We start from the raw sequence: 13879 nt of genomic DNA on the forward strand, positions 1-13879 counted from the left end.
CTACAGAAGATCATTTTGACTCAGCAACTCCACATTAAAATGACCAATTGATGACCACCTTGCAGAGCCCTATGGCGATACTCAGCCTACAAGAAAGAATATGGTGGATTATATAAATACAGCATCAAGACCTATGAGTGCATCATTGCCATAAAATTATGTTTTTTTTACAAAACATGTATATTTATACCATTGTAAATGTTGGCTTTGCACTTACATTTATAAAATGTATTTCTTTGCCCGATTTCATTGCAATACATTGTGAAGTATTGTGATGTCAATGGCCTTTTGCCATCAGCTATGGATGTAAATACAACATGGATGTTATCTCCATGTATGCAGCATAAATCTACAGAACAGTTACTCATTAATCTCACGTATTCCCGATATTTCTACTATTTGTAAGCCAAAAGATTGTTCATGTGCCTTTATAGTATCTTCCTTATTCAGTGGATGATGCTGTTATCCTCCACTTGTTGAATAATAGCATCAGTCATCAATGCGAAGAATCACAACTAAGATACTTCACCTCCAAGATGTTTTAATGTAATTCTAAATAACCTATGGTTCACCCTCTTGGGCTATTTATAATAATGTTCCCTCTGGTTCTGCTCAAGCTCCGACCTTTCGTTTTTCCACATTGCTGCGAGGAGGAAAGACTTTTTGACAACAAAGTGAAAAATAGCATATTTGAAATCTGTCTTTTAGCAAATGTTTTGTTGTATTTTTCTTCTATTTGTGCAAACAAACAGATCACAAGTACATGAAGCTTAACAACTATTGTCCACTATTTTCTTATTTTCTCAGCTGGTTGATTTAATAACAAACTTGTAAACTCTCCTGGCCAGAAGAAAAAATAACCGGTATATTTGAAGCTTTTAGAAGGATTATTGTTGGTGCTGTTGACACTTCTCCCTCTTGAAATATATTTTGCTTTTCCTTGGTTCTACAAATAATCTGCAGCCTAAAGAACAAGTGACAACCTGGACCCAGGCTCCTAGCCAATGCTGCTCCGAAACTATTTGCATTTTCACTCATAATACCAGCATGTCCTGATTAAAATATATATTGAACAACAATAGCGACTTTCCTTTATATAGCATCTTTAACATAGAAATAGCCGTAGGTACTTCACTGAGACCAAATCATAGAAGGGTCTTGAGAGAGGAGAGGGAGGCAGAGAAGTGGAGGAGTTTAGGGAGGGAATTCAAAAACATGGGGCTTAGATGGATCAAGATAATGTCACAAACTGTGGGATGAAGGAATTTGTGTGCACAAGAGTTGGAGAAAAGGAGAATTCAGGGGAAGGCTGTAGGGCTGGAGGAGGTTACAGAAATAGGGAGAAGTGAGGCCAGGAATTCTTAAAGATTATTCAGAGGATTCTCTTTTCAGTGCCAGCCTGTTTCAAAGACAAGGTAAAATGTTAGTTACCTCTGGATTAAAGGTATGATGGGCTTGGGGCAAACTGATCCAAATGGGCCTATAGTTATACAAAAGCAAAATACTGCAGATGCTGGAATTTGAAATAAAAACAAAATTCTGGAAATCTCAGCGGGTCAGGCAGCATCTGTGGAGAGAAAAACAAAGTAAACGTTTCAGGTCGATGACCCTTCGTCAGAATTGGTGAATGTTCAAAAAGAACAGATTCTTAAGGAACACTGAAAGGGGGAGGGGAAGAAAGAACAAAAGGGAAGGTCTGTGATAGGGTGGAAGGTAGGAGAGATTATAAAGACAAAAGGGATGATGGGTCGAATTGAAATGGTAATGGCAGAAGTTAGAAAAAAGTTAGTCTAGATAGGGTGTGAATAGCAAAATAATGACCAGCTGTCATCGGAGACAAAGCGAAAAAAACCATAAGATCGGGGTGAGGGAGCCAAAAATGGCCAGAGGTTATGGTCTGAAATTGTTGAACTCTATGTTGAGTCCAGAAGGCCAACAAGTGCCTAAACAAAAGATGAGGTGCTGTGTTGAGCTTCATTGGAACAGTGTAGGAGACCGAGGATGGAGATGTCGGAGCGGGAGTGGAGTGGGGAATTAAAGTGACAGGTGACCAGAAGCTCAGGATCACGCTTACGGACTGAACGGAGGTGCTCCGCAAAGCGGTCACCCAATCTGCGTTTGGTGTCCCCAATGTAGAGGAGACCACATCGTGAGCAGCAAATACAGCATACTAAATTGAAAGAAGTACAAGTAAATCGCTGTTTCACCTGAAAGGAGTATTTGGGGCCCTGGACCCAGGAGGTAAAAGGGCAGGTGTTGCATCTCATGTGCTTGCACAGGAAGGGGAGGGGTGCGGGGGTGACTTCGGAATGGACCAGGGTGTCGCGGAGGGAGCGGTCCTTTGGGAATGCTGAGAGGGGAGTGGAGGGGAAGATGTGATTGGTGGTGGGATCATGCTGGAGGTGGCGGAGGATGATCCATTGAACGTGGTGATTGGTGGGGTGAAAGATGAGGACAAGGGGAACACTGTCGTGGTTCTGAGAGGGAGGGGAAAGGATGAGAGCAGAGATGCGGGAAATAGAACAAACATGGTCGAGGGCCATGTTAACCATGGCGATGGGGAATCCTCTGTTGAGGAAAAAGGAAGACATGTTGGATGCACTTGTGTGAAAGGTGGCATCGTCAGAGCAGATGCGACGGAGACGAAGAAACTGGGAGAATGGAATGGAGTCCTTACAGGATGCGAGGTGGGAGGAAGTTTAGTCCAGGTAGCTGTGGGAGTCAGTGGGCTTATAGTGGATACTGGTCAATAGCCTATCCCCAGAAATGGAGATAGAGAAGTCGAGGAAGGGAAGAGAAGAATTGGAGATGGACCATGTGAAGGTGAGGGAAGGATGGATAAAGGGCAAAATGAATTAAATTTTCGAGTTCAGTGTGAGAGCAGGAAATGGCATCAATACAGTCATCAATGAACTGGAAAAAGAGGTGAGGGAGAGGACCAAAGTCAGACTAGAACACAGATATCCCACAAAAAGGCAAGCATAGCTAGGACCCTATGTGGGTTCCCATAGCAACACCTTTAATTTGGAGAATGTGAGTAGAGTTAAAGGAGAAGTTGTTCAATGTGAGAAAAAGTTCAGCCAGGTGGAGGAGGGTGGTGGTGGATGGGGACTGGTTGGGCCTCTGCTCGAGGAAGAAGCAGGGCCTATAGTTATGTTTGTTCATGTCCATTCCATTACGTTATTAATTCTGATTCAGAGTATGAAAACATAGGCCAGTATATTCAACAATGAAAGCATATATTCTGTATCAAGTAGGTATATATTCTGGTTCTGATAACATTGCAATACTAGATTACTGTATATATATGCAAATTTCTCTCAATAACATGTGAAATAAAACAAGCTAATACATATTCTGTTCTGTATATAGGTACATTAGTGTATATAGGTACTTCTGTATATAGGTATAAACAAATGAATCTAGCCTGTATAAGCAAGAATATATCCTGTAGGTACTTTTCAAGATAACATTGCGAGACTTCCTATATGCAAATTTCTCAATGATGTCTCCTGTTTCAATAGTAGCCAGCACGTCATGTTCAATACACAGAAGTGAAAGGACACTCAGTCGGATTTGACCCATCTTTGCCCAAATTTGATTTTTTACTCTTGAGCACAGAAAACGATCATTCTCTACTACAGTTCGTAATCATCAGGGACAGGTACATCCGAAGAGCACTTGAAACATTAGCAAATGTTACACATAGTCCATTGTCACTGATTCTATTCAGCCTATTTGGGATGTTTTATATTTTTTTTCCTACATTTATTTGGTGGGCCTATGTTCTTTGGTGGGCCTGGGGCTGCAGCTCCATCCTCCCCATGGTTAATCTGTTCCTCACGAACTTGTTCGTATCAGACCAGGTCACATAATTAGTGAGAAAATGGAGGATAGATCTTAATCAAGGTGTGTTTTTAATGAGGAATGAAAACATACAGGAATAACAAAGTGGAGTAATATGTTTTCAACCTATACACAAATGGATGGATTGTTGATAGTAGACTATTATTTCAATCCTAATCAGATTTTTTGTTAATTGTGGATTTATGTTTTTTTCCACCAGAAATTCTCACAGACACCAAAAAGTCGTCAGACGCTGCTCGAAGGATTTGGAGCTACGTTCCAAAGGAACTCAACTGTTTGCAGGTTCTGAGATCACCATCCACAAATCTATTGAGCACTTTGGAGCTGTGACCTGGCCAGGGGTGTGTCTTACTTAGCACATACTAAATTTAGAACCTATACTTGATGAGAATAAAAATGGGAGACATAGGATAAAGAAACAAATTAATAAAACTTTCTATGGACCACAGGAATTGGTATAAATTTACTATCATTTATCAATTTGTAACAATTATAACGATGAATGTAGTGTTTTTGCACAGCATACTGGAGCTACAAAGTGGTGTGCATGCTATAGATGGGGCGGGGGGCTGTCACAAGTTAATATCTATGGTCACCAGGCTCAGCCCTGCGATTCTGCCACATACTGCATTATTAATCTACATGCTTCCAGGGGTGGTAGTGAACACTGGAGTGAGAATCCCCGAGTCACTGTAGTTCACTTTAGGGCAGCTGGTTACAGAGCAGCCCAGGTAAGGGCCTGGAAGCAGCTTGTCACCCCTTATGGTGCATGACATAGTGAGAGCACAGGATGGGAAGAAAGTGTAAATGCATTCAACAAGGAGTTAAAATTAAAATTATTCTTATATTGCCACATAGCTGAGGATCATGCTGTTGAAGGGATTATATTCTCTCACCTCCACCCCTCTCCTGCACCCGCCACACTAATTGTTCAGACCAGGTTTCCCAAATTATGTTCTAAAATTGCTGATTAGTGATGAATTGAAGTACACTGGATTATTTACCCATAAGTACTGTTAATATTATATCAAAGAAGCAGATGCTCCATTCAAGCTTCTTTTTAAAATTGAAAGTTATAATAATTATAAGTAACAATAGCATTGTTCTATTTCGCCCAATCCTGTTAAGCTTTGAATTTTTCTACTAGTTGGAAGGTGTTAGTGAAGGGCAAAACTAAGAGTAATACACACATGGATCATTTGGCATCGATTGACTGTCTTAATTTTCTTAGTTTTCTCATAACGTGGACCATCAAAATCAGTATTCTGTCAGGTGTCATCAGCACTCCACATTTAAGTAATAATACAATCGTATGGTAGTTAGAATAAAACAAAGGGATACTGATAATCCAATGGGGCCTTAATATCTTCTTACAATATCGCTAAAGCACCCATATTGAAGATGGCTTCAATCTGGAACTTGCTTTATTGTAAACATCAGCAGTTGCATTACCACAGTAGTACACTAGATGGAGCAGTAGTCCACTAGGTGGAGCTATATTACACTTCTCCCTCCTTAATGAAGAAGTAATTGTAATAATATAATCATCATACATAACTTGCATGGTTATACATAACAAAAGATATGAACTTATTTTGCCATATTTACAAATCAAACTTAACCACTGGTTTTCTGCTTCAAACAGAACTTCTAAAACATGGTATTGAACGTAGACTCATTCTAGGCTGAGCCTGAGGAAAGTTTTTCTCTAAGGGTAACCCTTGATCTACATTTTGATACACCACAACTTCAGACTGTTTGTCTGCCTGACTTGGATTCAGACTTAAATTCTGACTTTCTCTTGGACTTGTTTCTAACACATCTGATGTAAGATTTGCTATTAGTACTCTACTTGTAACAAGACTATCTGACTCATCAGAAGTAATCGAAACATTCCAACTTTCAATTCCTTCCACATCTGTAGGTAAAATATGATCAATGTGAACAGACCTAACCTGTCCATGATCAAACATCTTGACCAAATACGTGCGAGGACCACATATCTTTACTACTCTTCCTGGTAACCACATTAACCATTTATGGTGATGGTTCTTCACTCTCACCTTCTGATTCAATTTCAAACTTCTCTCTCTTACTCTACCTCTATCATGATTCTCTTTCTGTGTGATTGTGCCAAGATTGGTTTTAACAATGAGAACCTGGTTCATGGCTGTCGTTTGAGAAACAACACTGCTGGTGTTCTACCAATAGTTGTATAAGGAGTATGACGATAAGTAATTTAAAAATTTGCCAATTTGTGGTCCAATGGCAACTGCCATTTCCTTGGATTTGGATCCAATATTTGCTTAATGAAGCCGAGTGGTAAGGTGGGACCTTGGTATGTTTCACACCATTTCTGCTCATGAACTGTGCAAATTCTTCTGAACAAAATTGCAGCCCATTATCAGACACAGTTTCTTCTGGGAGGCCATATGAAGAAAACAATATTCGCAAATTATCGAGTGTTTTACTTGTTGTTATCTTCCGCATCGGAAACATCTCTACCCAATTCAAATGGCTATCAATCACAATGAACAATTGTTGTCCTTCTAGCTCAGCAAAATCTACATGTAAGCTTTGCCACAACCTGGGAGGCCATTTCCATGGCTGAAATGCTACTGATGGTGGTTTCTCGCTTACTGATTGACATGTTGTACACTGACTAATGATGTACTCTATATCATTATCTAGACCTGGCCATCATAAGTAACTGCATGCAAAACTCTTGGTCAAGCACATTCCCAGGTGCTGGTCATGAAGATCTCCTAAGAATTTGGACCTGAACTTATTAGGAATAATTACTCTTGTACCCCACATGAGGCAATCTTTATCCACTGATACTTCATTCCTACGGATGAAGTATGGATGAATATCTATCTTGATACCTGGTTTGGCAAGCCATTTGCATTGTAATCATATACCTTTAACATAACTGGATCATGTTTGATTGCTCTAGCAATCTCTTCAGCTGTGAATGGCAGTTCACTAATGTATGAAATGTAGAACACTTCTTCCCTATTGGGTGTAACCTGTGATGGGGATGGCAACCTGGACATAGCATCAGCATTACCATCTGACTTAGGTACAACAATGGGTGTAGCTCAATTACTTAAATATACCTTAGAGATAATGTTCTCAGTTTCTAGTCTTTTGATTTCTTGCACAACTTTCTCCTCGAGTGCATATGGTATGGGACGTGGTTTGCAGTAAGCTGGTCAAACGTTCTTCTGTACCCTGACACTCACCTTGAAACCTTGGATCGGACTGCCTGTTTCATGAAACACCTTCGGATGCTGCTTGATGACATCACCCTTCGATGCCAATCGTGTTTCAACACGAAAATCCTCATTCCAATCCAGCTTCAGTGATCCCAACCAATTTCTACCGATTAAGGCAGGCTTGTCTCCTGCCACTACTAAGAGAGGCAAGCTCTGAAACTGATCTTTGTATTTCAGTCAGCTAGGAACAGTATAAAAAGAGGGGACTTGGTGCAGTCTTGCTCGGAGTGCAGTGGCAGGTCAGAGTGCAAAGGTAAGAGTTTGGTAAGTGGAATAGTTCGGGCAAGTGGGAGCAGGAGGTGTTGCTTTGTCTTGTTTTCCCCACCAGTGCTGACTCTCCGACCTGGGAGGAACAGAAAACAAAGTGTGACGTCACAGCAAGAGGGTAAGTGATTGGCTGATTGATTGGTGAGTAGTTTTTCTTTTTTCCTTATCATGTCAGTAAGAGCCCTTTCGCATTGTTGCCAAATTAGGTTACTTTAAGGGTTAAGTCATGGCGGGAGAGCCCAGACCCGTGTCATACTCCTCCTGTGCTATGTGGAAATCAGGGACGCTTCCAGTGTCCCTGAAAGCTATGTGTGCAGGAAGTGTAACCAGCTGCAGCTCCTGTTAGACCGCATGACGGCACTGGAGCTGCGGATTGATTCATTCTGGAGTATGCGCGATGCTGAGGATATCGTGGATAGCATGTTCAGTGAGTTGGTCACACCGCAGGTAAAGGTTACAAAGGCAGATAGGGAACGGGTGACCATCAGGCAGAGCAGGAGTAGGAATGTAGTGCAGGAGTCCCCTGCAGTCATCTCCCTCAAAAACAGATATACCTCTTTGGAAATTGTTGGGAGAGATGGATCACCAGGGGAAGGCAGCAGCAGCCAAGTTCATGGCACCGTTGGTGGCTCTGCTGCACAGGAGAGCAGTAAAAAGAGTGGAAGAGCTATATTGATAGGGGATTCTATTGTAAGGGGGATAGAAAGGCATTTCTGAGTTCGCAACCGAGACTCCAGGATGGTATGTTGTCTCCCTGGTGCAAGGGTGAAGGATGTCTTGGAGCGGCTGTAGGGCATTCTGAAGGGGGAGGGAGAACAGCCAGTTGTCTTGGTGCATATAGATACCAACAATATTGGTAAAAAGCGGGTTAAGGTCCTACTAGGACTGACATATGTGGAGATGCTGGCGCAACTAGGCCTTTATACACTGGAGTTTAGAAGGATGAGAGGGGATCTCATAGAAACATATACAATTCTGACAGGACTGGACAGGTTAAATGCGGGAAGAATGTTCCCGATATTGGGGAAGTCCAGAATCAGGAGACACAGTCTTAGGATAAGTGGTAGACCATTTAGGACTGAGATGAGGAGAAACTTCTTCACTCAGAGAGTTGTTAACCTGTGGAATTTCCTGCAGCAGAGAGTTGTTGATGCCAGTTCATTGGATGTATTCAAGAGGGAGTTAGATATGGCCCTTACGGCTAAAGGGATCAAATGGAGCGAAAGCAGGAAAGGGGTACTGAAGGAACGATCAGCCATGATCTTATTGAATGGTGGTGCAGGCTCGAAGGGCCAAATGGCCTACTCCTGCACCTATTTTCTATGTTTCTATGTTACTAGACGAATTTAGGGAGCTAGGAGTTAAATTAAAAAGTAGGACCTCAAAGGTAGTAATCTCAGGATTGCTACCAGTGCCACGTGCTGGACAGAGTAGGAATCGCAGGATAGCTCAGATGAATACGTGGCAAGAGGGAGGGATTAAAATTACTGGGACATTGGAACCGGTTCTGGAGGAGTAGGACCAATACAAACCGGATAGTCTGCACCTGAGCAGGACCGGAATCAATGTCCTAGGGGGAGTGTTTGCTAGTGCTGTTGGGGAGGGGTTAAACTAATATGGCAGGGAGATGGGAACCTATGCAGGGAGACAGAGGGAAATAAAATTGGGGCTGAAGCAAAGATAGAAAGGAGAATAGTAAAAGTAGAGGGCAGAGAAACACAAGGCAAAAATCGAAAAATTCTAAATGGTCAAAGCCTGAAGGCTCTGTGCCTCAATGCGAGGAGTATTCGTAATAAGTTGGATGAATTAACTGCGCAGGCAGCTATTAACAATTATGATATAATTGGGATTACAGAGACACGCCTCCAGGGTGACCAAGGCTGGGAACTCAACATCCAGCGATATTCAACATTCAGGAAGGATAGACAGAAAGGAAAAGGCGTTGCTGGTTAAAGAGGAAATTAACACAATAGTAAGAAAGGACATTAGCTTGGATAATGTGGAATCTGTATGGGTAGAGCTGCGGAATACCAAAGGGCAGAAAACGCTGGTGGGAGTTGTTAACAGACCATCAAACGGTAGTAGTGAGGTTTGGGATGGCATCAAACAAGAAATTAGGAATGCATGCAATAAAGGTACAGCAGTTATCAACTTTAATCTACATATAGATTGGGTTAACCAAGTTGGTAACAATGGAGGATTTCCTGGTGTGTATTAGGAATGGCTTTCGAGACCAATATGTCGAGGAACCAACTAGAGAGATGGCCATCCTAGACTGGGTGTTGTGTAATGAGAGAGAACTAATTAGCAATCTTGTTGTGCGAGGCCCCCTGTGGAAGAGTGACCATAATATGGTAGAATTCTTTATTAAGATGGAGAGTGATAGTGTTAATTCAGAGACTAGGCTCTTGAACTTAAGGAAAGGTAACTTCGATGGTATGAGACATGAATTGGCTAGGATAGACTGGCAAATGATACTTAAAGGGTTGATAGTGGATAGGCAATTTATAGATTACATGGATGAACTTCAACAATTGTACATCCCTGTCTGGAGTAAAAATAAAAAGGGGAAGGTGGCTCAACCATGGCTAACACGGGATATTAGGGATAGTGTCAAATCCAAGGAAGAGGCATATAAATTGGCGAGAAAAAGCAGCAAACCTGAGGACTGGGAGAAATTTAGAATTCAGCAGAGGAGGACAAAGGTTTTAATTAGGAGAGTGAAAATAAAGTATGAGAGGAAGCTTGCAGGGAACATAAAAACTGACGACAAAAGCTTTTATAGATATGTGAAGAGAAAAAGATTAGTGAAGACACAAATAACCTTCTGGAAATACTAGGGGTTCGAGGGTCTGGCGAAAAGAAGGAACTGAAGGAAATCCTTATTAGTCAGGAAATTGTGTTCGGGAAATTGATGGGATTGAAGGCTGATAAATCCCCAGGGCCTGATAGGCTGCATCCCTGAGTACTTAAGGAAGTGGCTCTAGCAATAGTGGATACATTGGTGATCATTTTCCAACATTTTATTGATTCTGGATCAGTTCCTATGGGCTGGAGGGTAGCTAATGTAACACCACTTTTTAAAAAAAGGAGGGAGAGAAAACGGGGAATTATAGACCGGTTAGTCTGACATTGGTGGTGGGGAAAATGTTGGAATCAATTATTAAAGATGAAATAGCAATGCATTTGGAAAGCAGTGACAGGATCGGTCCAAGTCAGCATGGATTTATGAAAAGGAAATCATGCTTGACAAATCATCTAGAATTTTTTGAGGATGTAACTAGTAGAGTGGACAAGGGAGAACCAGTGGATGTGGTGTATTTAGATTTTCAAAAGGCTTTTGACAAGGTCCCACACAAGAGATTGGTGTGCAAAATTAAAGCACATGGTATTGGGGGTAATGTATTGACGTGGATAGAGAACTGGTTGGCAGACAGGAATCAGAGAGTCGGAATAAATTAGTCCTTTTCAGAATGGTAGGCAGTGACCAGTGGGGTGCCGCAGGGTTCAGTGCTGGGACCCCAGCTCTTTACATTATACATCAATGATTTAGATGAAGTAATTGAATGTAATATCTCCAAGTTTGCAGATGGCACTAAGCTGGGTGGCAGTGTGAGCTGTGAGGAGGATCCTAAGAGACTGCAGGATGACTTGGACAGATTAGGTAAGTGGGCAAATGCTTGGGAGATGCAGCATAATGTGGATAAATGTGAGGTTATCCATTTTGGTGGAAAAAACAGGAAGACAAAATATTATCTGAATGGTGATAGATTAGGAAAAGGGAAGGTGCAACGAGTCCTGGGTGCCATGGTACATCAGTCATTGAAAGTTGGCATGCAGGTATAGCAGTCAGTGAAGAAGGCAAATGGCATGTTGGCCTTCATGCTCGAGGATTTGAGTATAGGGGCAGGGAGGTTTTACTGCAGTTGTACAGAGCTTTGGTGAGGCCTCACCTGGAATATTGTGTTCAGTTTTGGTCCCCTAATCTGAGGAAAGACATTCTTGCTATTGAGGGAGTACAGCGAAGGTTCACCAGATTGATTCCTGGGATGGCAGGACTGACAAATGAGGAGAGACTGAGTCAACTGGGCTTGTATCCACTGGAGTTTAGAAGAATGAGAGGGAATCTCATAGAAACATATAAAATTCTGACGGGATTGGACAGGTTAGAGGCAGGAAGAATGTTCCCGTTGCTGGGGAGTTTCAGAACCAGGGGTCACAGTCTAAGAATAAGGGGTAAGCCATTTAGGACCGAGATGAGGAGAAATTTCTTCACTCAAAGAGTGGTTAACCTGTGGTATTCTCGACCGCAGAAAGTTGTCGAGGCCAGTTCGTTAGATATATTCAAAAGGGAGTTAGATATGGCCCTTACAGCCAAAGGGATCAAGGGGTATGGAGAGAAAGCAGGAAAGAGGTACTGAGGTTGAATGATCAGCCATGATCTTATTGAATGGCGGTGCAGGCTTGAAGGGGCGGATGGCCTGCTCCTGCACCTAATTTCTTTGTTTCTATGTTTCACTGATACGATGATACATATCGCTGATACGATTTTCTCTCCTGATTAGCCTCGCAGCTCTATCTTTGACTTCTCCATTGGAGAATCACTGAACTTGTCGCGATATAAAGATTCCAGTACTCTGCTCACGGATGCACCAGTGTCGATTTCCATGGGTATCTTGGTTCCTGCAACGTCTACTTGGATGACAATACTTTGCGAATCAATGTTAGGTACCCTCGTGCTCCTGATGATGTGTATCTCCAGAAACTTCTTGTCCAATTCTCAGGAATATTGGTTGGCCATATCTATCGACATAGCTGTTTGACAAGGTAAATCAAAAGTCAAGTTAGGGGTTGTCAACAACATTCTTCTGATTGCTTCATTTTTCATCCCACAAACAAAGCCTTCATGCTATTCTCGGTCCTGAAAGTTTCCGAAATGATAGCGAGTGGATAGCTTTTTTTAAGCCACAATGTACGCTCGTCAGTTAATTGATCTCATGTTTCAAAATGATATCTTTCAGCAATTTCCTGGGGCTCAGGACTGTAGTGTGTCCTAACTTGGTTAGAATCTCATTCAGTAGCTTGTCCTTTGGCTTGATAGGGACAAGCACATTTTTCAGGGTTTCATACATCTCGGGGCCTGCTTCAGTCAGGAAAATAGCCCATTTTCTTTCCAACAACCATTGGTTTACGGTTTTTATCATCGGGGACTTCGACAATGCTATTAATTTCTAGCCGCTTCACATATGCTCTGAAAGTCTCTCTGTCGCGGTGGAACTCACCCAAACATTCTATTATTCCTATAGGCGCAGCCATCTGGACTCTGGCAATATCAACAGCGTGCTTGAAATTTACCTTGGATTTTTAGCTGTGCTGCAAAACCAAGTTTCTCTGTGAATTGGCTGAATTATCCACCAACAAATATCTCAGCTAGGGAATTAGATTATCCCATCCTACGTCACCAATGTAGTATCTTCTTCATCATCATCATCATCATAGGCAGTCCCTTGAATTGAGGGTAACTTGCTTCCACGCCAAAAAGGGATGAGTTCACATGTGTTTCAATAAAGGACCTAATATTCTGGATCCCAAACTACATCTTGAAGTGTGGAAGATGCCTGTGCGTGGATTTTTTTAACATGTGATGGCCGTTATACACCAGCCACTGCACGGACTTGACAGAGCTTGGTCTTGGTCCAGTGGCAAGGATTAACCAGGATGACTGGAGACCAGCTCTGCTGCATGGAACTAATGCGCACACATATCGCAGTGTGGGCTGGCCCGTGCTGCCCCTGGGCTCTCGCCTCTTCTGGGCCCCGAACTCTCGCCTCTCCTGGGCCCCGATCACATCCCTCTACAAACTCTTGCCACTCCTTCGAAAGCCTACTGAATTTTTCAGGCAAGCTGGTGTTAGCCTCAAATAAGGTAATAATTTGAGACCACTATGGGTTTAAGAAATGTGAAGACATGTCAATGCACTGAAAGAGTTACAAAACAAAATTTGACACCGAGCCACATAAGGAGATATTCAGGCAGATGACCAAAAGTTTGGTCAAAGAGGTGGATTTTAGGGAGCATCTTAAAGGAGGAGAGAATGGTGGAGATACGGAGAGATTTAAGGAGGGAATTCCAGAGCTTGGAGCTGAGACAACAGAAGGCATGGCCACCAATGATTGAGCAATTATAATCAGGGATGCTCAAGAAGGCAGAATTAGAGGAGTGCAGATATCTCGGCGGGGGCGGGGGGCTTGTGGGGCTGGAGGAGATTGATGAGATAGGGAGATCGAGGTGTGTAAAATGATTAAATGATTTGATGGGGTAGATAGAGAGAAATTATTTCCTCTGAGTGGGGAGTCCAGAACAAGGGGTCTGAATCTTAAAATTAGAGCAATGCCGTTCAGGAGTGATTTCAGGAAACACTACCTCACACAAAGGATCGTGGAAATCTGAAAATCTCTCCCCGCAAA

At 42.3% G+C, this 13879-nt stretch overlaps 1 protein-coding gene and 1 pseudogene across 4 annotated transcripts in view; one reads left to right on the forward strand and one right to left on the reverse strand.

Annotated features, from left to right (window-relative positions):
• The window catches only part of LOC139245638 (tripeptidyl-peptidase 2-like), a 75150-nt gene that overhangs the window by 18881 nt on the left and 42390 nt on the right, over positions 1 to 13879 (reverse strand). The window contains exon 8 of one of the 4 annotated variants that reach the window (XM_070871213.1): positions 7439 to 7488. The exons of the other annotated variants lie outside the window; for them this stretch is intronic. The gene's annotated coding sequence lies outside the window, so the exon portion shown is untranslated. Of the gene's footprint in view, positions 1 to 7438; positions 7489 to 13879 lie in introns of those variants that run through there. 4 annotated transcript variants of the gene reach the window in all.
• Positions 1 to 13879, forward strand: part of LOC139245639 (protein-lysine methyltransferase METTL21C-like) — a 37356-nt pseudogene that overhangs the window by 3415 nt on the left and 20062 nt on the right.

This window comes from Pristiophorus japonicus, unplaced genomic scaffold (genome assembly GCF_044704955.1).
Source record: "Pristiophorus japonicus isolate sPriJap1 unplaced genomic scaffold, sPriJap1.hap1 HAP1_SCAFFOLD_226, whole genome shotgun sequence".
NCBI classification, from domain to species: domain Eukaryota; kingdom Metazoa; phylum Chordata; class Chondrichthyes; family Pristiophoridae; genus Pristiophorus; species Pristiophorus japonicus.